General features: G+C 40.7%; 1 long non-coding RNA gene across 1 annotated transcript; it reads right to left on the reverse strand.

Moving 5' to 3' along the window:
* Positions 1 to 1066: 1066 nt before the first annotated feature.
* On the reverse strand, positions 1067 to 23804 carry LOC139791753 (uncharacterized). The gene is made up of 3 exons (XR_011724004.1): positions 23483 to 23804; positions 23195 to 23321; positions 1067 to 2103 (listed from the first exon to the last, which is right to left on the reverse strand). It is a non-coding gene; the product is annotated as an uncharacterized lncRNA (long non-coding RNA).
* Between the last annotated feature and the right edge of the window lie 1889 nt (positions 23805 to 25693).

Raw genomic sequence — 25693 nt, forward strand, 5'->3', positions numbered from 1 at the left:
TTGAACTGGTGCAGCACCAGACTGTCAGCTGTGAAGAACTGGAAAGCAAAGATTGAGCTACAGGCTTGCTGTGCTCAGGGGCAATTTGGCATTAGTGGTGGCTCTTGGTCTATATATTTAGCTGGGTTTCAGTGTTGTGGTACACCCGAACTGTACCAGTTCATACCAGGCTTGGGTGAGCTCCAAACCCTGCTCTTCCCTCCTGCTGACACCAGGGTGAGCCTGAGCTAATGGATCTCTCATGGATGGAGATGTACTCCAGGCACACCCAGCCACAGAAGGCCGGATCCAGCTCAGCTCCTAATGAGGTTCATGCTCAGTGTGACTGCAATGACTACAAGTGATCCCCTGCTGAGCAACAACACATTTGCTCTGTGTATCACACACGTTCATCAGTCAGCAAAAAATGTGCCACTCTGCACCTCTGCTTTAAGAGGACAGAGAGAGAGAGAGACCACCAACTCACTTTATTGTTGGTGTAGCCCTATACATTGTCACCAGCTTGACCTCTGGAATTACCCTTGGCCTCTGCTGTGAAGATCTCACATCAGCACTGCTCACAGGAAGCTTCCAGCTGCCCCTCTTTAGGGCACCTCTTTTCACTGCCAAGCCTAAAAACCTGTGCTAGATGTGCACATCTACAAATGCAGTCACCAGGAGCCCTCTCCCACCAAAACTACTGAAAGTTAACTTAATTTACATCAGAGGAGGCTGTGCACAGTTCTCTATCAGAGAAAATGAAAGGAGCAAACATAAAAGAGGTACAATACACTTGCTAATGTACTTAGTACTGGCAGTAATACTAAAGCCCAACCCATACAATACCACTTACAGCTCAACAATTGCTGCACACCGGGGACCCCAAAACCCAACATAGCATTTCAGCCTTATTAGCAGCAACAAGGGTTGATGCACAGCCCCTGCAAGTCCCATGTGATGCACTGACAGTAAATACCAAGCCAATGCTTTCGTGCCTGGATACATTAATGAAGTGAAAATGCTTTGCAATGAATGCAAACCTGATAACAGGTTTTGTATTTTAAATTAGCTTAGAGGAAACACCAGCTGGGATAGCTAAGGCTTTATTTCAGGCTTGTTAGTTTAAATAAAGTTAATGATAATTATGCTTGCTTTTTGCCAGTCTATTCAAGGCTACAGATTTTCTGCACACCAGTCTCCAGTAGTCTTGTTCATGCAGCAGTTGATTCAGCTTCTATTGGTGTTAAAAATTAACTTGGAGACAAATGAAAAGACCCCATATCAAGGGGGAAGCTTTTAGTCTTTGGGGCATTGAGACTCACATCAACAGTAATGCTGACTTCAGAGAATCAGGCTGGTGTTTGAAGCAGCAAAGAACAAAGCCAGCACTCAGATTCCTGTGGAATCACAGCTCACAGCATTTCTCCATGTTAGCCCTGTGTCAATCCACCTTTGTTACAGATCTAATTCAGCCACCCATAGGAACACACCCTCAGAAATATCCCATCCAGATGAATGAAGGCTGACTGTTCCAGAGTTTTTACATAGGTTCAGAATAAAGCAGCCAGCACTTTCTCAGCTCCAGCTGTACCACTGATGTCTGGGTTGTGTCCAGGTTCCTCTCATCTCCTCCCCTTATGAAAGTGAATGTCCCTACAGCTTCCACCAAAGAACTGGTTCATGTGGGTGCTCTTCAGTCTATTCAGTCAGAATAAAAGAGACCCATTGCTACACTGTTTAAAAGATTCTTCCTTGAAGCAGAGTGCAAAGCACAGAGAAAAACACTCAAGAGAAGCTGTAGGGGCAGTAACCTTCAGCTGGACAGCCTGGCCAGGAGTCATGTTTGCTGAATGAACATCTCCCAGCAGCCCTGTATTCACTGCATACTGGTGTTTCTGCTCCAGTACAAAATGCTTTCATTTACATGTTTATCGTTTGTGGTCCAGGAAGATCACTACTTCAGACTTACTTGTACAAATCAGGTGAGACAAATTGAAGCACAGAGAAGTTCTCAGCAACCACTGCCTCTTCTTCTTCAAATAGCAGGAAAACATCAGAGGTCTGTGCTCTTCAGTATCCTGGAGCTAGGGCATCAATGGCTGGAGACACATCAAAGTGGAGCACCTGTAATGGAACAGCTCTTTAAGGTACATAAACTCTCATTCTATACTTTTTAGTACTTGGCAGATACAAATTACTTGTTACATGTATGATTATCTTAATTTTCATTGCCAATTACTTAAAAAAAAAAAGCTGGATATGAAATATGAGGGTGTAGAAAATCAGAGGCTAAACTGTATGTTTCTGCATATTACTGCTTTTCTTTTTCTGCACATTTCCTGCTTTATGCTCACCATTTGATTCTCAGGATGCTAAGGTAGCTTTTAGTATAGCATGTTTTGAAAGAGTTATAAAATACGGAACAAGTAATTTCCAACTGAAATGAGTTAATAACAGTAATAAAACAACCTACATGTTTCCCAGCTGACGATCTCCAAGCACTCAGATTAACACATAAAGCATCACAGTCTTGTAGGGAAAAAAGTTATAACTCAGAAAACTGAAGCATGAAAAGGTGATACGAGTAAATTCCAGCATTAGCAAAACTAAGAAGGTCCTGTCTCCCATCAACATCTACAGCTTACAAAGGCAAGACTCTGTGTGGAACTATGCTTAAGAGGGTACAAGCCAAAGATAAGACAAAGATTTAACCAAACTATATTTATTTAACCAAAAATAACATAAAGACTTCCATCATCTGAGACAACAAACTTCTCTTCTGTTCCAGCAGGACAATCCGCTCGTTCTCCTTTCCCCATTATCTACTCAGAAAATACAATATTGAGACACTGAATGTCAGCTGTCTAATTCAATAGGTATCTCTGAAAGGTAGGGTATGCCTCTAAATACTTAATATTGTTAGGAACAAATATGCTGAGCATTTTTTCTGCCAGTTAATTTAGTGAGAGCTTATACACTTCAAATTCCCTCCTGGGAGGGGTGCTCAAGACTGGGAGCTTGTCTTTACGCATTACAACTATCAAGGAAGGCTTTTGTTGCAATTCCTTAGTAATAGAATTATAGAACAATTTAGGTTGGAAAAGAACTTTAAGATCCACCCAGCTTTAACCCAGTACTACCAAGTCCATCTCTAAAACACATCCCTAAGCACCACATATATGCATCTTTAAGTACTTCCAGGGATGGTGACTAAACCACCTCCCTGGGCAGCCTGTTCCAGTGTGTAACTACTCTTTCAGTGAAGATTTTCCTAACATCCAATCTAAACCTCCCCTGGAACAACTGGAGGCCATTTCCTTATTCTATCACTTGTTACTTGGGAGAGGGGACTGCACCTGACCTTGCTGTAACCCCTCCTTTCAGGTAGCTGTAGAGAGCTGTAAGGTCACTCCTCAGGCCTCTTTTGTCCAAACTAAACAAGCCCCATTCCCTCAGCACTCCTTGTAACACTTGTGTTCTAGAACCTTCATCTGGACAAGGGTATCAAGCGCATACTCAGTAAGTTGACAGATGACATCAAGTTGTGTGGGAGTGTTGATCTGCTGGAGGGTTCCTACCCTAGGAACCTCCTTCCCAGGCTCTGCAGAGGGACCTGGACAGGCTGGATTGACAGGACAAGGTCAACTCTATGAGGTTCAACATGGCCAAGAGCCAGGTCCTGCACTTGGGTCACAACAACCCCATGCAGTGCTGCAGATATGGGGAAGAGTGGCTGGAAAGCTGCACCACAAAAAGGAACCTGTGGGTGTTGATCAACAGATGGCTTAATATGAGCCAGCAGTGTGCCCAGGTGGCCAAAAGGGCCAACCACATCCTGGCTTGTATTAGAAAATACAAGATACCCTTAAAGATCATCAGTCCCAACCCCCCTCTATGGGCAGGGACACCTCCCACTGGACAAGGTTGCTCAAGGCCCCATCCAACCTGGACTTGAACACTTCCAGGTATGGGGCAGCCACATCTTTGGGCAACCTGTGCCAGTGTCTCACCACACTCACAGTGAAGAATTTCTCCCTAATGTCTAACCTAAATATATCCTCTTCTAGTTGAAAGTCATTGCTCCTTTAATATAAGTTTTCATCTCTAGACTTTTCTGAGCCCTTTACTTCTGGTCCTGAGCCACAGGTTGAGTAATACTAAAGTGGGGTTATTTTCCAGGCTATAGCAGGTACCTTATTTTGTCACCTGGCTCCTTTCCTTTCTTGCATAACTGCATCTTGTCTTAAAGCAAAAGTAATCTTGCCAGCTGTTAAGCAGCAGGAGCCCATCAGCAAGTTGTTCATTGTCTCAGGACTCTTACTGTGCCCATACTTACAAGGCCTTCACTGTTATCCTGTGCTTCAAGTAGCATAAGAGGAGACAAGTGGAACTTACTCTGCAAGCTTTCACAGCAAGTTATGCTCATAACAAGCATAGATTGGGGCTTGGGTAGTTAGGATAAGACACAATGTAAGACACAGTCTAAGGCGTGTGTCCTGCTACCAGCAACATCAGTATTATTTGTACTGGGACATGGTGTACAAACACGGTTATATGCTGGTAACCAGTTATGCTACATTTGTGTGTTTATGTCCAATTTCAAAGCAAGCTAACACTAAATTAAATTCTAAGTTTCTACTTTATAGCTACAAAAGATCTGTGCTTGGGTTTCCCTACCAAGGTTGAACTATGGACAGCCAGCAGGTCTTATCCTGATGCTTTCTGTGGCCTCCGTGGCACATGGATTTCTGCAGAAAAATGCCCCATTGTTGGTTCAGAACTAAACCCTTATGTCCATTAGCTGGAGAGGAAAGGGCGATGTTTGTGGAGCTTATGTTTCGCTGTAAAATGCACAAGCTCTCATCAGTCTTGCTGACATTTTCCTACCTATCAGCACTCAGAGGCAGCAGCTGACTCCCTGAAAACTGCACTCCAGGAACTGCATTAGAAGTAATAAGGGCCACCTTAGACGTGTGAAACAGCCACTGCTTGTGCTGATGCAATTTTCTTTTTTGAGCAAACGCAAATTGTTTTCAAACATACTTACCCCTCCTTATTAAAAACAATTTACATTGAAGTATGAAAATTTCCTTGAGAAGAAACAATTTAAGCAACTTTACAGTCTTCTCAGCTTTTTAATCCCTGGTTAATGACAACACCGACTACTATTATGGTTGCTCATTTGCTTGCTAGTTTAAGGATTGTGCAACCATTAGGCTAAATATTTTTTTTCACTAGGAATTAATCCCTGTTCCATGTAAATGCTACTGATTCATTTCTCTCAGACTGAAGATGAAGATACAGGTTATGAGAGTAGTTCTGGTGCTTCTTCCTAGTGTAATACAGCTGGGAGAGCAGGCAGGGATGCAGGATGAAGCTTTTTTATATACTTCACGTGCAATCTCAGACTGTCTCTGTTGATCTAAAAGGCTATATAAGGCCTCCTGTGTAACACTGAATATATACAGGATGAGCTAAATTTATGTAAATCAACGCTGATTTAACTTTCTGAATCACTACCCATGTAAGAAATTCCACTACTGATGTGAATTGTCCAGAGTATCAAGTAGACAGAAAATCATTATCTCTACATCTGGCTGTCACCCAAAAATCTGCCTTATTGGGTGTATTCATGCAAATTACTGGCTTCCATGAACAGTTTTGCACCACTACATGGTTCAAAAGTTAGAAAAATTATAAATAACGATACAAATATTTCATATTCTAGATTATGCAGAATGTATTTTTTGCCTGTGAAAATGTCCTAGAACAACACGAAAGAAGTTTTGCCCCTGCGTTACTTATGATATCCTACATTGCTAACATGGAAAGGGCTTCAAGGAAAATGGAAAAATTCAGCTTCTGGCATTTTTCTGTTACACTTTGTTTTACAGAACAGTAAGAGGAGAGACATAAAAGTAGAAAGAATGAAGCTGCGATATTGGCATAATTTTATTCCAGATATTGAGTTCTGCTAACTGTAGGGAACAGTGGAAACAAAGTATCAGATTCCGGTTGCTTTAAAGCATCTTAGACTTCATCTAATGCCTACCTTCAACTATAGAAGCTGATTTCTTGAGATTTGCATTTCAGTATAATAACAAATGTAAATTTTATTCAGAGTTTTTGTAGTCTTAAAAAAGATTTCATGAGGGCTGACAAACCAAATAATTTCTTTTCTTCGTGCAGCTGAGGTCTGAAGTACTGACATTTGCTTGAATTTCTGGCACGTCGACCCTCCACGTGGTACCATGAATCCCTGCAGTAGTATGCAGAGATTTTCATTATGAATTCACAAGGACTGTTCTGGAAGGTGGTAACACAAAAAGACAGGCTCCTCCAACAAGGAGAAGAGAAGAGAAGAGAAGAGAGAAGGCTTGGGACTCGTGGTTGTCCTCAAACTGAGATACCAAAGCTCAGTGTCACCCCAGAACTCCTCTCTTCTGATTTTCCTTCACATCAGCAATCAGCCTCCATTTTTGATGATCCAAACCTTGTTTTCCCCAGTTATGAATCAAGATATTAATGAAAGTAAGACCCAAAAATAATTATTGAGGAACTTCAATAGTAAAATCCCTAAAGGCTGACTCCTACTCCTTTAGCTCTCTAAATTGCTGTCTTTCACTTAGTCAATTCATCACCCACTTCATAATTTCTGCCTTAATCCCCACCTTCTTCCATTTAATTAATAATTTCTATGGTGCTATATCACTTCTTGTACGTAGTCAATAGTTATTCTTTTCAAATAAAAATACTGGGTTAGTGAGGAGCAATTTACCTTTGGTAAATCCATGTAGCATTCTTACATATTTTCTATTCTCCTCCATATCACTGATAATTCTTTCCCTCAAAGTATGTTATAAAGCCTGTATACATTTGATGAAAGATAGCAGATATCTAATCAACAAGCAAGAAATGCAAAGTTTAGCTTGAATTTGTGTCTTAGGTAAGGGGAGAGAAAATAAATTATGAAAGTCTTAAAAAACAAAAAGATAGTGGGTGGCAATGGCAAGTCTATAAAGAATGCAAAAAAGAACTGATTCTGAAAGAAAGCTACAATTAAAGAAGCCAGTGTGGGGATAAAGGAAAAAAGAGAGGAAAAAATAGGCTTTCTGACGAATTATAATAATCTCAACATGCCCCCACAATAACTGTTTTACCTGAATGTAGAGCTGAACTTCAGAGACAAAGTCAGGTTATCTAGCAAGAATGAGAAGAAAAAAAATTACCAAACCTGAGAAGGAAACAAATTCCAGCACTTGCTTGATGGATTTTTAACTTTACAAATAGGGTCACCTTTATCCTAGTATGCTGAAGGAACATGAAACTGCAAGTCTGACAGCATGAACAAACCAAAGTTATTATCTCCTCAGTGGCAAATAAAAAATTTAATTCTTACCCTCAAGAAAAGTATCAGGAGGATGTCTGAAAAACAGGTTTCATCAAGAGATATGCAGCCAGCACCACTATGTTAAGTGCTGGGGAAAATGGCTGCTCAGGACCATGCTTGCCACAGAACATGATATTACCCCCAGCAGCAACTTTGCACTGGGATTTGGTGTCCTTTAGCTAATTCCTGTGTCTACAACAGGAACTAACAGTGTAGACACTACTAACAGTGTCTACAGTTTTTGAACTTTTATCTTGAAGACAATGCTGAAGCCTTCTTCCTTACCCTTTAACAAGCTGTGATGGCAATGTAGAGGCTTTCTGCAGCTATAGGAAATTTCATTAGAAGGACAACTTCCTGAGCTTGAGCTGGAACCCAACCATCACTTAATCCCAGGTGAAGAAGACTGCACCGAAGCCCCAAAGAAAAGTGATGAAGAACTGAATCTGCTGGGCTCAGATCACTTGTTCTAAGGGTTTGTTGTTCATGATTCATCTGAAGATGTTTGTCTCATACTTCTCTCTCCAGTGCTACAGCTTGCAGCCCCATTAGCTGCACTGAGACAGCCAGTTGCAGAGGTGGTCTATAAAAGCAAGGGATTTTCACAAAGGAAAGAAGGGCATGTGGGGCTAAGATCTCTCAGGGTGACTCAGGAGTTCATCAGAATATTGCTCTTCACTGCAACCCTATGAAGAATGTGAATAAGTCATAGCAGGAGACAGCATACATCCACATGTTCTTCACTTGGGGAGTGTCTAATTAATGAGAAGAATCATAGAAATAAGACTCACAATAACAAATGTTACCTTAACAGATACTGGATTTGTATCAACACAAAGAGTTTACCTCTAATTCACTAATGTGTGAGTTGTTTTTTTTTACTACTTTGGTATTGTTCAAACATTTATTCTACAGATTTTTCCCCCAGCATGTGTCTGTTTCCTGTTTGAAATCCACTGACCTTAAATGCTGAGAAACTTACAATAGCTTGTGGCAGGTGACAGAAGCTCAGTTTTTTATCTTAATGAGAAAAGAAGCATATTTAATGAGGACAATCTATTCATGCATTCATTCATCACTAGAGGAAAAAATGCTCCAGTTTACAAAAAATACAAAATTAACTAGGCCAAGCCTCACATTAAGAAAGAAAATTCCTTTTTTATTGTAATGGGAAATGCACAGTTTCATAATGTGACTCCAATATATCAATATCTGATCTCAGTTTTCTTCACCACTCTGTTAGCTACTGGAGCTCAAGATCTCTGGGCAGTAGATGGTTTGTTTTTTTTCTGCTCCAAGTGAAAAGTAACTTTTTTTTTCATCTTTCTTGTATGGATAAAATTAGTAATAATTTCTACACTAGTGTCTACATATCATATTGTATCTGACATCAAACAAGAGAAGTGGTTCCAGTACATGAGGAAAATGATAAACTGCTATAAATTTGTCTTCTCACTAGGTAATTCATCAGGCCTCTGTCCTGATTGTCCAGTGCTCAAGAAATAACAAAAGAACAACAACAAAAAAATTTTTAATAAAAATACCCATGGCCAGCCCAACCAGCAGCCCTTACTATCCTCTCTGTGCACCCACTGACATCAGACACTGAGCAAATTTTCAATAGAGCTGAAAAGTGATGGAAAAATGGGACAGGCACATGTTCAACAGTAATGCAGTTTGCCTGAAGAGAACCAAATTTCCTAAAAAGAAATAGGAAGAAAGCCCTTTAGTCAAATGTGAAATTATTGCCTTAAGTTCATTTCCAGCTAAGGTACAACAGCATGACAACAAAGGAGAAATGTTGTGTGAGAGAAGAGAAAAATGTGCTGTGTGTACTAAAACCAGCAAAATTCCTCACAATCCTCAAGCAACCACCCTCTCCTTCTCTTCTTCCTTTCAGGGCCTACATGTTTGACATACCATCCCTTTTAAGAAATATTCCTATCTGGATATTTGGCCTCAGAAGTCATATCATTACTATGTGCCTCTGGGTTTTGTTGTTTTTTTTTTTTTAAGAGCCTTTTCTCCTGATCCAAGTAGAGTTGTCCACCCAGCCAAGTGTTGCCCACCACTCTGCCTTTGGAATGACAGTCTGTGGTATCTGACACAGGACACTCCTGATAGTGCCATAGACATTAAAAGTCATAATAAGGCTTAATGTTTTACAGTGGTATCACACTGTTATTTCAGTTATAGTTAATTTGTTCTTCTAATCAAAACGTCTTGTTCTGCAGTGCTGGTGCCCAGCTCTTTATTGTAGGTGCATGGTATTTGTTTTGACTTCCGTCAGCTTGCCAGTCTTCTTTCTTCCTTTGGTTAACTTCAGTCAAATTCAGCAGCAGTAAGAATCACAGTTTAAGTAGATGGGGAGATAAATTGGATAAAAACTCTTATTTCTATAAGAATAGTTCTAATAAAAACTCGTTTGAATGTTTTAGAACTTCTCAGAGATTACTATTGTTCCTATGAAATGGCTATGGGTTCAGACCCTCTTAAAATCTGAGGACACATCCTCCAAGCACATTTTTACATCAGTTTCAGCAGTCACGGAACAGGCTTTTTGGTTAAATCTAGGTTTATAACCAAAAATCTCCAATTAAGCTGAATAAGGAACCTGGATTCAATGAAACTATGTGAGTGTCCCATTCTCTGGGGCAACATTAGGTCTGGTGATCCAGTGATATAGGCATCTCAGTGAATCAGAAAAACAAAAGTCCGAGTCCTTACTGTTACCGAAACTTTCTCATGAGATGGTAGGTAAGGGCTATAGTCAAACAACTTCAATTCCCTATGACAAATTTTCTAGTTGTTTGGCTCTAGCTGGCTTGATGGCCTTCACAGGCATCCAGTAGATGATTTTAAGAACAGAGCTCTAAGAGGAATGTAAACCTTCTAAATCTCCATGTTTGTTGGGGTTTTTTGTTTGTTTTTGTTTGGTTTTGGGTTTTTTTGTTTTTTTTTTTATTTTAACTTCCCAGTTGGGAAATTGTAGACGACAGCATTTCTCTGGTTTGTGCGTAAGTAAGAACACATTAGAAATTGCAGAGCATTCAGATGTTACCCTAGTGAAAAGGGCTATATAAGTAACTATAAAACACAAATAGTATTCCCAAGACTAGCAGAGATTTGGTAGTTTGATTCACTGTTTTGTTCTTCTGCATTAAAATCTCCCAGTCTTTGCCAAGAAAGAAAAAAAACAGCGTTTAAAAAATACTACTACCAGGAGCTAATATGTTTGTTGCTGTAACATCAGTACTTCTCCATTTGTGATGGAAATATTGATTTCAACTTGTTTGCTTTTGTAACAATTTATCTTTGTAGTATAGCCTCCCTGTCTTTGAATATATATACACATGTATACGCATATCTATCGTAAAGATTTCTGTCTTCAGGCATCAAAGCAATGTTACAGGAGATCAGTTTTAAACTCATTGATAGTAGAGTCGTAAAGAATAATAAGATGTGGATATAAATAAAGATATTCTTTGGGAGTAATTTTTTCTTAAAAACTTAATTATTGTCCAACGTTGTCTCAGGAGGAGTCAAAGACATCTGCTAAGAAGCCTTAGTTTTCTTTTGTTTCCAGCCTTATGTGTTGCTGCTACTATTCTGGATGAAAACAAGACGAAGCATGTTGCTTGTATAAATCACACAGGAATTCACAGTAAATCAGAGTACATATTACTAGGCAGAGTTAGAAATTACCGAGTTTACTGGGTGTCAGTCTTCATAAAATTGCTACTATTGCTACTCTTGTCAGGAAGTGAAAGCAAAGAATAATGACCTGTAGTACTAATTCAGTATAATCAGGAACTACTTAGCAGAAATGGGGCCTCATTAAGGCATTGATCAAACTTGAAATTGCAATTTTTCATAATTATGATGAAATAGGATGTTGGTCAATCCAATACTGTTGATTGGTTAAGTAAAATTTATAGACGAGTGAGATTACCAGAGGTACTCAAGAGAAGTACATAGAACATGCATCTGATGAAGGTGACCTTGTAAAAGTTACAAGCATGTGAACAGTCAAGTGAACCCCATGGATACTGTTGAAGAGAAAATCAAATTTTAGCAAAGCACAAAACAATCCGCAAGACATTACCAGTAATCAAATCCTACAATCTCCAGAGGCCCAGTAAATCTTTTGTAAACCTTTGTCAGCTTAGCCAGCAACACCAAGAACTCCAAGAGCTGACCTTTTCTCCACATTTTTTTCAAGATTTAAAACCCTCTCTTTTTTTAACCTGCTTTTGCACTAAGAGTGAGTAAGCAAAGGATAGAATCCCCAAAGTATTTTTAATTCTCTTTTCCTACTCACACCATAGAAAGATTGTGGAGCAACATTAAGAATCATGGACTTAAACTGCTGTAAAACCAACTGTGATCAGAATTGTGCATTTCCACAGTGCACAGCAGCAAACAGTAGATCTGTGCACTATAGGTTACTCTCAGACATCTGCTCCTCCTAGTTCACAGTACAATGTGAGGCAGGGCAAAAGCTGAATAACTCATTTCTTTCATGGATATTTTACTTAAAGCTCTCTCACTTATCATCTTATTGGTCTAAATGTGCTACTCACTGGGGAGTTGATACTCTGTCCCTACAAAAACATGGAACTGGTATTTCGGATGGGCTAATTCAGCTGACCAAACAAAAAATTCAGGTTTACAAGTATGTTTATTACTGCTTTTCTGTAAATAAGTTACCAGGCTGGGTGAATTCACTCACAGAGGATGCAACAAAAAACTAAATATTGTTTATCCCCACTGAGTATCCTCTATGTTGCCCCATTCTGCAGCAACAGTAAAGCAATCAAAAGCAAGTTATAGCAATCAATAGCAAGTTATTCCCCAAACTATTTAAATAGCAAGGTCCACACAGAGTTACTCACAAATCTTACAAGGATCCATGCTCCTGTGTTAGGTGGTAATGATGTGGGGCCATAACTTGGAGCTGTAAGAACCTGGACAGCCACTGTCTCTGCATGCTTCCCAGTATTCCTGGATGGCTTCATTCATGCTTGGTGATGCTTATTAGTGCTGCAGTAACATCAATCAATTTGATGTTAGAACAGAGGGTGCCTGATCCTGCATTAGAGAGTGGAAGGGGTCAGTGGTTGCATCCCTGCATCAATTTACTGCTGTGAGCAGGATGAAGGACCTGCAGAGGTGGATACCTGTACAGGTACCAGATACAGTGAACTGATTATTGCACATTATTAAAAATAACCAGTCATTGGCCTCGCTCCTTGACTGTGGATCTGCAGTCCATGGGTGTTGCACATTGCTATCATGAGGCTGAAGCAGTTTCCATAAATTGTTTGTGATTAGGTTCAGTTAAAGAGCCCTCTTTTGTATTCCTGCTCTAAGTCTCTGTAGATGGCTGACCATTTTGCTAAGATACTGTCTCTCCTTACAAAGAACATCTTATATTGGTAAAATTTACATTAAGCTTCTTTCTTCTGTGACTACCATCTTGCAACCATACTCAACCCTGGCATTTATTGGAAGCCCCATGACTGCTGTAGCCTCCTTGCAAAACTTGGCTTGGAGGATTTTGTGTTCCTCTTATCTTCTACAGAAATCCCCCTGCTGTTCAACATTTTTGTTGAAAATATTATCTTCAACAAAGCAAGATCCAATATGAATATATAACTCAATGGGAGAATGACAGCCATAATTATTATTATCACTTCCATACACAGCAGATATTCAAAGCAGATATTGAAATCTCTTGGGTGGCTTAGATCAAGCTGAAACAGAAGCTTTAAGGATATATAAAATATTGCCTTTGGGTGTGTCATCAGACTTAATCATTAGTGCATTAGTTTCATCCTATGAAAAACAGCTGCCATTCAGAAAACAGAGCATGAGCTAGCTGGCTACAGGTCAAAAGACAATTAAAGCATACAAATCAGGGAGAGGGTTTCGAGCTTGAAAGAAAAAATGTGAGAAAAAGAGATACCCTTTCTACCTCCAGGTTCAATATCCCTCCATCCTGGCTGCCCTAGAGAAGGGACACCCTCTCTAAATGCACAGGAGAAAAAAGGCACCAAGACTGGGCCAGGGATGTGAAGTAAGAACCCCTTCTGTTCCTAAGAGTTTGTCTCATGCACTGCAGATGCCAAGGAAAAGTAAATCTGGTCTCAAAGATCAGCTCAGTGATTGCCCTGAAAGACTGATTTGTTCCTGAATCTGCCTCTGAATGACAATTTAATTATGCATAACTAACTTAAGGTAAGACTTCTATGAGGTGTAACTAAACTGCATGTTTCTTGTTTTCCAGATACCTGAGAAGCAGCCCCAGGGTCTATTTTTCTGAAGCACAGAACACTTCTATCTGTTTTATATAACACGAAGTGTTATGAAAAGGCTTCATCTCGAGCAGACATCTCCGTGTTCTTCAGTTCCCAAGATGTGCAGTCAGGATGAAAAGTCCTTCACCTAACAGTGTTTTTGTGAAACTAAATTAGTGTGTTAGAAAGTCTTACCTTCCACGTGGTGATTGCCATGGAAACACCACAAGGAAATGACTAGTTTTATTTTCAGAGAAACATATAGTAAATTAAGGACAAGGCCATAGTCTAAACAACAAATATAAAACAAAATGCTGGCCAGTATAACACAGTCAGTCTGTCTTCTGCACTGAATAAGGCTGCTTACCTCTGCAAAGAGAATATGTGATCATACCACTGAAAAATTCAACAGGGACTTGTGTATTTTCAAGCACTTTGCTCTACAACTTTCCAACTCTTTGATGAATATTTATCTAGCCATATCCATGACTAACTGTATAGAGAAGTGTGCACCTCTACACATACATATATTTCTATCTAGACATACATCTAGGGACACTTCACAAAATCTTTGCATTACTTTAAACATTAAGATTAAAAATACCTGCTCTTTTCCCTGTCCTATATTGCTATTGCTATATCAAAAGCTTCCTCTGATGGATCTTGTTCATGCAGTAAAATTTCTGGTTTTTGCATCAGCCCTGCTTTCTATCAGGGAGCTATGAAACCATTTCTTTTCTTTTTCTTAGAGCATTTTAACAGTCAAATGATGAGAAATGAACCTCAAAATTTTGCTGTTTAATGACACGTAATATATTGAGATATTTTTATTAAAGCACTGTCGAAAGCAAAGGTGAATTATTTGTATTTGTGTAGTAATTTTTAAATGCAATTAAAATTAAATTCTATTTTTTAACTTTGCTTCAGGGACCTGCTGCTCTTATGTTTCACTAATGCTTCTGTTGTTGCATTACTTGCTTCACTTAGGGATGACTCACATAAGGCAGAGGTACCTTCAGGTCATCACTGACAAGTCAACAAACCAGCATTAGTTGGGAAGTCTTACAATATCTTCTTTTCACATGATTCTGCTGTCTGGGGGGTTCTGGGATTTGATGACAGGTTTTTTTCAAGTAAATGAGTGAATGTATAAAAGCTCTTAATCACAGCAGGCATAAATCTGGTGGACAGAGCAGGACAATCCCTCAGGGGAAAATGACAACGGCAGGAAACTCCCTCCCATTTTTCAGTCAAATGAGAACTCATGAGGAATATTTTCCCAGCCTCAATAATTTTGAAAATGGCAACTTGTTTATCATACATGATAAGGAAAGCCTAATGGGAGACCATCTAACTCAGTATGTGTATAACTGACACTGCTGCATTACTTAACCATCTTCATGGCAATGCATTCTTGCCAGATAAGCTTTGTTGACAAAGACAAAATTTGTTTCTCTCTTATCTGAAGCTCCATGAAAACTTCAGTTTAGAATTCAAAAGAGCATCCTGCAGCATCTTGCCACAGCTAAAAAGAAATACATCTCCTTCCTTTTTCCATGCCTGCACTGGCATCCTCTCCATGTTTGAGACAGATTCAAACTTCTTGACCTCACCATCTTACTTCTTCAAGGATGGTGCTGCTGTCTAGTATAGTCTCTGGCTCTGCCTGATCCTCCACCTGTCTCCATCTCTACCTTCTTCTCAGTCCTCTCAACTACCTCTGCACATTCGCCTGTCCTTTGTACCTGTTTTCTGCATTGTACCTGTTTTTCAACATTGGGAAGATTTCTCACCCTTCTCCATTAGGTAATTTTCTGGAGAAGGTAATTACCTTCTCCATTAGGTAATTTTCTGTTTCTCCAGATTAGTTCCTTAAAACTCAATGTCTTGCCTTCTTTCCCTTTGAACTCCCAAGTTCATGATAAGCCCCTTAAGATGCTTGGACACCTACCTGTTTAAAGCAGAACCTTAATAGCTCAGAGCATGGATTTTTCTGTCATGATGTTAATCCCAAAGTGGATCCAATTTCTGGGCTAGTCATTCTGAGAGGATACAGGAGAGTATCTCGGTACTAATATTAAGAACAGGCCAACAGTCTCAGAAGGAAAGGCCTGCCTACCTCACTGACACAAATAAACACATTTCTCCTGCAATTTGTTTCTCCAGACACCACTTGCACACTGTCCCCTGATCAGGGACTGGCTTTGGGGGTCAAGCTGGGATCAGAGAGGAGCTAGAAAGACTTCCAGATAGCAAAGGTGATAAGCCGAGCTAGCTACAAGCAGGAGATGATCCTCCTGATGTGGATCAGATGGCTTCAACATTTGGTAAAGAGTTGAGAGGACAGGAAGATGAAAGAGGAATCCTGGAACACCACATGCTAGGTAACTAGTGAACACTCTCAGTGCAGTTCTCAGTGCAGACATTGTAAGGGAGTGTTCTTGGCCAAAGATAAGTAGGACATATGTGAGAAAGCAGAGTTCCCTGCCTCTGTCTGAATCAAGAAAATGCCATCAGTTTTCCTTCCCTTCCCCTCCAGACTCTGGCAAATTTTATCCTCCCCCAATTCAGCCTCTCCTCCCCATATCCTCTTTCCATAGAAAATCCTGGGAGCAGAAGGCACATTAAAATTTGGAAAACTACTTCAAAGTCAATATTGCAGAATATCCTGGGGGCATGGGAAGCTATTTCTGCAGCAGGGAAGGCACAGAGGAGTGGCAGCTCCCAAAGCCCACAGCTCCAGGGCAGCCGGGGAGCAGAGGCACAGAGGGCAGCAGGGATGTTCGGTCTCAGCTGATTATTACATGGTTATAGCTCATTTCCCTGGAGCAGAAGATACAGGGCCTGCTTGCTACTGCTGTGCCTTTGCCACCTCCCACACAACTGCAGGCTCCTACCCCATGTGCCAGAGGAGATTTTAAGTTCTGTGGAAGCATCCAACCTGAGGTTGCACCAAGCTTCTTAAGAGCAACTGAAGGGCACAGACAGAAAAAAAAAATAGCAAATAAACAAAAATCAAGACAGAAAACAAGTTTCCAGCAACCTCTAAAATGACATTTTCCAACAGAAACTTTTTGGTCACGAAAAACTAGCTCCACTAAATTTCCTTACTTATGTTTCCCCATCTGCAAAGAAGATGTTTGGTCTTATTTCTGTAAGAATGCAGGGAGATTCAGCTAGCCAGCATATACCGTAAAATGCTTTCAGCATTTCTGAAGACAATTGTTGCATACATGTCCAATCTAAGAAACAAGGCAACATCTTGCTACTTCAAGAATTTAATCAACTCATTATACTCACAGATGTGAAGAACTCAATGGATGTTGCATAGAAGTGCCTTCAAAAACTTACATATTTTTTTTTGTGTGTTTTCTTTCTATTTATGGATCTCAACATTTTTCAAGATCAGCCTCTTCAAAAAAACGTTATGCAATTTACAAATATACCTGGTTCAAATGGATCAGCTGAGGTCTGCCTATCTAACGACAAGAATAATCAAATATTTCTTCAGCAGATCTGATTCGAGAATAATCATTACCATTAAGGAGTACAGAAAAACATAGTCTACTCCCAGTTAAAATGTTTTCTGAAGGTTTTCTTGAAAAAAAACCCACCATTTCCTAATCTAAGGTTATATGTTTCAGTGCACTGCAAGGCTCTCTACTTTTCCATTTGGGAAGAATAATATTTTTTTTCTCTCTTTCAAAATAGGATTTTGGGAAAATAGGATTTGGGGAAAAGATCTGCATTGCTATGCTTCACTTGTCCATAATTACAAGTCTTCAGGACTACCCCGTGAGATGAGAGCTTTAAACTAAGACTAACAGGAAAGGGAGATGACCAACCACTACCCATATCCCAATGACATATGAAGGTTTGGGGTGGTGCAGGCTGCTCCAGTGCATTCCTGAAGCAATATAGGTTCAGATGCTTACTTAAAGAGAAAAACAAGCTCTGCAGCAGGGGCAGTGAGCAGTGCTTTCCTGCTTTGTGTCGCTTTGTGGGTCCTTTCCTCTCTCTGGCCAGGTACCAGCCTGGAGCTGCCAAACAAATCCTCCCGCTGCTCACCTGCTCCATCCAGCACCAATTCCAGACACCAGGTCCTGGGCTTGCTGGTACACCACAAGTGCCACACGCTTGTTTGTAAGTTTCAGGTCCCCCTCTACAATCCCCCAGCCCTGGGTACCCTGCCAGGGAGAAGCTGCAGCACTGGGAGGTGATTTGACCAGATTTGACCAGAAAGCAGGAGCTAGTCAAGGGAACCCTGCTAAGAGGGCATGCCTTAAACCTACCCCTCCTCTGGGCTGCCCTCCTAATCCTGAAGATGTGTCCTCATTCTCCACTGTCCACTCAGGACTGGCTTCCCTGGGAGGCCCACAAGCAGGGTCAGGGGGTGAGGTGGTCCCTACCCAGTTTGGGGGCAGTTCTACAATAGTTAATGTATGTTCCCCTTTAGCTGAGGTTTTTATTTTTTGGATGCCACACTCACATACCTAACTTTTGCCAGGTACCATGGAGCAAGCCTAAAGCAGACTTATATATTCCCTCCTTCTTATCCCTGCCTCAGAAAAATTCCTTATAGGGCAAGTCTGAATTCCACAGAATTTTTTTCCCATAACTCTAATAAGGAATGTTACATACTTAACTTGAGGTAGTGATGCATATTTGTGAGCTTTCCTTGCTCCCAAGTGGCTTCTAAAAAAGTTGAATGCAGATATGTAGCACTTCCTTTTCTGATGTAATTTGAGACAGCAAGTTTGTAAATAATTGGACTAAATCTGCTGTTGATAACATTAACTGTGTCTGTGAATGTAGTCTTCTATACACTGACTGTCTTCAGTGACTCTGTAAGTAGTGCTGTTGGAAAAGACAGAGGTTTTACAATGAACAGCAACAGATAGTCAATAGAGGTATATTTGATTGTCTCCAAATTAACTGTGGAATTTTCCTGTCCTTTTAAATGTTCTTTCATTACAGCTCAGAAAACAAATTAAGTCAAAGTTTTCTTAAGGTAACAATTTAAAAGTTATCCACAAACTTAGTAAATAAAAAATACACAACCTTCAAAGTCAGCATGAACATACAGCCTTCTAGATTTAAAATTATTACATAGCTACTTCTGTGAAGGAGCTTCATCATAGTTAATTCAATTCAACAGGAATTTCACTCTACAGCAGAGCTGAAGTACACTCTATAAATGCAACTCAAAGGAACACCTCACACCAATAGGTCTGATATTAAATTTAATTAAAGAGTTCAGCTAAAGATCTTTTGCCTTCATTAACTAACCTTGGGTCCTAAACTGAGAATTCAGCTTCTAGAAAAATGCCAGATACTAAATCCAGTAATTAACTCAACCTGCAGTCAGTTTAGGGTTGGGGTGACCAAGCTACAGGAAGATCAGGGAGCCCTGGGGTGGGGGGTGAGGCATTCCTACCCTCAGGTCCCCCTGGGAGTTTGGCTGTGTGGAAGCAAGGTCCATTCCCAGGACTCAGTTGGGGAAAAACAAGGTTTGCAAGTTCAGGTGTCCCCAGATTCCCAATAAAAATGTACCCAGTGCAGAGAAAGAACTTCTTCCCAGCTACACACCTTTGTATGTCAGAGCCCAGAGGACATCAGAAGTCTGGTTCTGCTTTACTGGCTGTGTTTAATCTCTTAATTTCACCCATTTTTTAATTTCATTTTAGGATCCTGCAACTGCAATGTGGCAAAAAGACTCAACAATTCTCACACCACAAATTCACAACTTCTATTTTTTTGCCACACTAAAGACAAAGAAAAAAGCTTCGCTCAATCAGAGAACTTAACAATGAGCAAGATAAATTAAAATCTAAAAGTGTCAGTATCTTGATTCAAGATAAAAACATTTAAAAGTGATATTTATAGATCTCTCCAAAGAATCTTTATATGTGTAAATCAAGGAGTTATGTTCTCAATGCAGCTGGTTGCATGCTTTGTCTACTTTATATGGCTAACCCACATTTGTCATAGAAACGAAGCTGAGGTAACATGGCTAAATTTCCACCTGCAGTCATAACACATTAAATAAGAGGCAAAGATTTTTGAACTAGCTCTCCTTTTACTATTTATCTGTCATTTCCAAGCATTTCATATTCATGTTGGGATTTCTTAGTTGTATGGAAAACAAGTCCTGAGCCTGGAGCTACTTTTTTTATTCACTTCAAAAATCTAACTAACATTCAGGTATTAATATCCTACAAATTTGTATCCTAAGAGTGTGCCCCTTCACCTCTTCTAGCTTGATATCTTAAGATCTAGCCCAGGAATTATTATTTATTTGTGGGCCTGATAATGCTGTGGGCAGTGCTCATCCCACCACAGCAGAAGACAAGAGCTTTTCAGGTCTGAGACAGGCTCCCCTTTGCAGAGCCTCCATCCCACCTCCCACTCCCAGTGTATGTTGGGGACAAACACTGCCAAGAAACAAAATAATTCGACAGGTATGGTTTTATAAAACCTATTTGTGCCGTTGTGCTGCCTCTTTCTTTGGCAATCGGAGTAAGTATTACATGGGAAAACAAACTGGTGGGATTTCCCCACTTAGGACAGCACAAAATGGCCATAAATCCTCTCCATAACCACAAGGTAGTGAGAAAGATGCTAAGAGGAATTAAGACAGGCTAATTGGGAACACTTCTGAGAAAACCTCTCATTAAAAAAATATCTATCAGGCTTAATGGGGATTTACACAGGGAATACCTAAATTTAATTAGTATTTCTCTGGCTCCTCTCAGTTTTGTGTTTTTAAGATAATTTTTAAATCCTATTACGGTTAAGAATGGACTTTTACCTCCCGAATTTACCCGGATTATTCCAGTGGACAATTTGAAAGCAGACCTCACTCTCTGGTGCTTACAAACACTAAAAAATTCTCCTTAAATGTTTTGACCATTGATTTTGTGGCAGGAGTGATCAGTCATCTTTCATTTGAAGCCAGCGGCATAATATTAAATAGTAGAAAGGCATTTGGTTACTAATATTTACTCCTTTCAGTATTTAATGGACTCTCTCCCCTTTGCTTTAAAATCCCCAGAAAATGCAGATTCTCTGCCCTACAGAGGGGTCTTGATGGTCTGTAGGAACTGATCAGTGTAGGCTGCAGGGGCACCACCTCACTAACTTTTTGCAGGAATGTGAGAGTGAGAGAAACCTCCATAGGAAAAGTAATTCCTTGAGAAGACAACAAAATGGTTAAAGAGATGTAGACGATTTAACTCATAATGATTTTTAAGGGGTTCCAAACTTTTAAAAAAGGATATAGATAAAAGAACTCAAGCATCTCCTGTGTTTGGAGGTGGATTAAGCACAGCCTACCCCAACATGCCCATTGTTACCATCTTTGTCTGGACAGACCACAGGGAATTTCTCAGCTTCCACACAGCCAGACCTGAAGGCAAAGCCATGCCCAGACTCCAGTTCACAGCACTGACTGACACCCATCATTTAGATCCAGACACTTGCTCATGAGCAAAGCCAAATGGGTTGGTGGGATTTCCCTAAGCCAAGAACCTCACAGGGGCAATGCACTGTATTCTTAATTAGCCCACTGCTTGCTCTTCTCTTTATCCAGCTGAGACCCAGACAACACAGGGGATGTATTCATATTAATTTTTAACCTATGTATCACTTACACTTCCACAAGCTCAAGACATCCAGACTGCCACACCTCACCCCCATGACCTCCCTCACCCCTGGGTTTGTGCCCAAGCTGTGGCACTGGTACACTCCTGCCTCATCATGTACCTCCCTTTGCTGAAATACATGAGTCAAAAGAGACTGTGATTTTGTGGCAGGAGTGATCAGACTCCTGAAGGTAAAGAAATGTGGAACTTCACACGACTGCCCCCAAGCCCACCAAGGCAGTACAGAGGCAGCAGGGCTGCAGGGCAGCAGCCCTGTGGGGCTCTGCAGGCTCCTGTGATGCTCATCTGCTCAGTCATGTGGGAAGAGCACAGTAGCAAGATGTTTCCCCAAAAATAAAACTGTGACTTTTTGTCCAAAAAAATGGAAAACCTGAAAATTTTGCTTGAAGACTCAGAGCCTGCATATTCTTTCCTATGGGAATTTTGATACATTTTTCCTGTTAGGTCCACAGTTAGCCAGGCTTCCATCTATTTGCTGTCATTAAAAATATAACTGGTACTTTTAGATTAATTTAAGCACTAACCTCCAGGGCATTGTCCAAAAGTTAGCTATGTGCATGTGGCATCCAAAACCCTACTCAAAACCCCAGTATTTTGTGCCTTTTGTACCAGAGATATCCAAAGACAGTACCAACAGCATCCACGTAGCCTATGGAGCACTCCTGAATGGCAGTGCCAGTTTCCCCTTTTTCCAGCACCCCCTACACTTCACTGCACCAGCTCAGTGTTCCCACCAAAGAAAATGTTATTTTTGGTACGTAGCAGCTATTCCAGTGCAGAGGGGTTTACACACACTGTCATTTCTAAAGTAGGGAGTGTGTGCAGAAAATCCAGGGAGGAATCACAATCACAGGACAGATCCCTGATGAACACATTTGTAACCCCACACTGTTCATGCTGATTCCCAGCTCTGAGCTGCTGTGAAATCCTCTGGTGCACTCTTGGGTCCACATCACTTGCTACCTTCCCTGATTCAGCAAAGTCAGGACCAGGCTACTGAGCAGAGTGCTGTATTTCACCTTGAAGGTATCTGTACCTCCCAGGAAATTAAAGTGCTTGTTCAATACTGCAGCAAAGCAGTAAATCATACAGTAGGTCACAACCAAAATTTTTTTTAAATCCTCTAAATAAAATGTGTTTTAGAGTTATAAGCACTAATCAATCATTCCTTTTCATTAGAATGAAGTATTTCTTCTCCCTCCTCTTAATTATTAACTAAAAGGACAAAAAGGAAGCAGAGACAAAAAGAGATTAGCAAAAGAATGTAATGCAAAAACTGAAACATTACTTAACTGGATTTATTAAAATATTTCACTAGATAAAGTGTGCTTTTTTCTTCCTATCGCCATTCTCCGTTAAGAAAAATATTATTAAAATTGTAATATCTAGTGGGCTTTTTATCAAAATATTCTTTTATATTACTTGGATCTTTTCAGCTTATATACTCTTATTGCCTGAATTCTGCTCTGTTCATTTCTCTGCATTTTAGTGGACTCTCAATCTACATGGTTGGACCAGAATTAAATCAGAGCACTAGAAAGGTTTGCAAAATACTTAACCTTGCAACAGTGCAGGATCTTGTTGAACATAATGAGGAAAAATGCATCCAAACATAAAAATGAATCTGTTGTCATAGGCAGGAGACCTACAAAATGAAATTTCATTTTTAAATTGCTTATTTTTGTGCCTGTATGTGTGTCAAGTTCTGTTTCATAACTTTTGTATTTACTTTTGCAACAAAAAAAAAAAACAAAAAACAAAAAACTAAAACAACCACAGAAGAAAAAAAAACCCTTCTACTTTATAGCTGCTCTTGTAGAAAATGAATTGGGTTTTGACAATTTTTGTCTGAATCTACATACCACAAAATATCTAAGACTCAAAAGCATCTACTGCATTTCCCGGTGTGTCAGTTTCCCCATCCCCATCAATCTTACAGCTTCATCAGAAGTTTGCTGTCAACTGAGCGTTGAAAGATGAAATTGCAATCTGGAAAAAAAAAAAAAAAAAAAAAAAGAAAAAAAAAAAAGTTTAAAGGGAAAATAGAAAAACAAGTTGGGAAGGTATTACTTCAGTAAAAAACATCTTTTTGTGCCCATTTATAAATTTGTATTTGCCACAGTTTGCAGAATAGTCATGAAACAACTTACTAAAAGTGATGTTTGCTGGCACTGACAATTAAAGTGTTTCATGATTAATAAATAAAATTGAATTTAATTTAAAAGGAAACACTTCTTGGAAAGCAGAACCAGGGTGGCTGGGACTCCTCCCGTGCCCGAGGGTCCCGGCGGGTCACGGCCTTCCCAGGGGGCTGGCAGCACGGCGGAGCCCGGCTTTGAGCAGCGGGAGTGCCAGGGGCCGCCCTCCCGGGGGTGCCATGGGTGCCGGTCTCGATCCCGGGCCCGGCCGGGCCGCCTGCAGGACACGGAACCGCACTCGGGGCTTTGGCGGCCCCTGGCGGCCCCTGGCAGCTGCGGCGGGACACGCGTTACCATGGCAACGAGGCCGGCAGCCCTGTCCGCGCTGGGCCCCGGCGGCGGCGGAGCGAACCCCACGGGCCCCACGGGGCACCCGGGCCCTGCTGGAGGCCGAAAATCCCCAGGATCGCAGGAGTGAAGCCCCGGGTGCCGAGCGGCGGGAGAAAAAGGGCGGCTTGTCGGCGGGACGGCACCCCAAGCTGGGCCGGGCCCTCGGTCCTGTTTTAAGTTAAATTCGAAAGTACTGGGTCAAAAGTAGGCGGGCCTCCCCCCGCCTCCCGGCACACTGCCGGGATTTGAAAAAGAGTGGAATTTAGGGAGTCCTCCCTAGCTTTAATATCAAAAGTTTTGAATGCTTTTTATAACAAAGTTTTGCTGTCCTCAAAGCTGAGCTTGGTATTTACTTCTGAGGGGTTGTTTCTGTTACACAGTTCTGTCTGAAAGCCACGAACCACGGACAGCCTGCTGAAAAAATGAAGACCCTGAATGTCAGACCATGTGTAGCTGGGAAAAAGCTGAGGCAATGAGAAAAGCACATGGAAAAGAAATGTGTGCGAGCCTATTTTATACTGGTCTTACCAGACTTCTCTTTCACTGGGAATGGCATTAGATATAAATACCCAGGTATGTCTGCTTATGTGGGATCTCTATGCACCCACATATATATATGCATGCACAAAGCTGAAATTTGAAAGTACGAAGCAAAAATTTGTCTTTAATGAAGGGACTATTTTCTTCATTGCATGAGCTATGTCTTCGTGGAATACTTCATAGTACAGTGACATTTGCACTGTTCTGTATAGGAAGGATTTATTAGAGCATGTGGTAATGTAAAAATTTAACTTCTGTTGAACGAATATAGAACATCTTGGCGAAGTATCCACTGCAAGCCAAGTATCCCTTCCTTACAGCTGAACTCATTTTACAATGAGCTCCCAAATGAAGTGCAGCCTGGCTTTATAGATTAGAACATGTGGCAGATAAATACACAGCCTGTAAACGGGTGTGTGTGTTTCCAGTATCCTTTTCTAAATAAATTCTATTCTCAGTACAGCCACGCAAACAGAAATCCCACAAAACAGCTCTCCCATGCCAATGATTTATCTCTGCTGGCTCCTGGGTGAGTAATGGAGCTCCTGCAGGGCATGCTCCAGAGGGAGCTGTGCGAAACAAAACTGAAGTCACCAGAGAGGTTTCTGTTTCACTGACTGTAAAATAGCTCCTATTCTTCACAGTTAGATCTAGTAAATATAAACCTAGTTGCAGTGGCTGCATTTAGAAAGGATTTAAGTCATAAGTAGGGTTGGCATACACGCAACACCTTGTTAACTCCCCGATTACGTATGGCTCGATGCAGTTTGCCAGCTGGAAGCTCATCTCCAGTCATAACATTAAATACATCTGTGGCAGCATTTCTGGTGTGAGCCACCACTGCAGAGATCAAAAGAGAACAGATATCATCAGTCTGTATCCCATACAGTCTCAGGGGGAGTTTCATACTGGCCAGCCCTACCAGCAAAGATCAGATCACTGTCCCTATAAAAGATCACAGATCAATATCACTATCACAGTTCATTATCAAAGCTATTTTTAACCTCTTTGCTGCCATTTCAGACAGATAGATCTCTCCTATTGGGAAAGATTCAGGCATCTCAATCCATCTGAGACATCTTGGACATCCTCTCTGGCCTTCACTTGAGCTTCAGAGCATACAGTGTCTCCTGTGTGAGACCTTGGATGTGCCAGGATATGTCCAAGGGCTCTCATGACTCTGTGTGGGCAAATTATTCCCTTTTTAAAGTTTTCCATTTACTAAGGATGTGATTTGGCCTGCTGAGCTCCAGTCACACTTCAGGGAAGCTCAGGGAAGAAGTGCAGGTTTCC

This window comes from Heliangelus exortis, chromosome 1 (genome assembly GCF_036169615.1).
Source record: "Heliangelus exortis chromosome 1, bHelExo1.hap1, whole genome shotgun sequence".
Lineage (NCBI taxonomy): Eukaryota > Metazoa > Chordata > Aves > Apodiformes > Trochilidae > Heliangelus > Heliangelus exortis.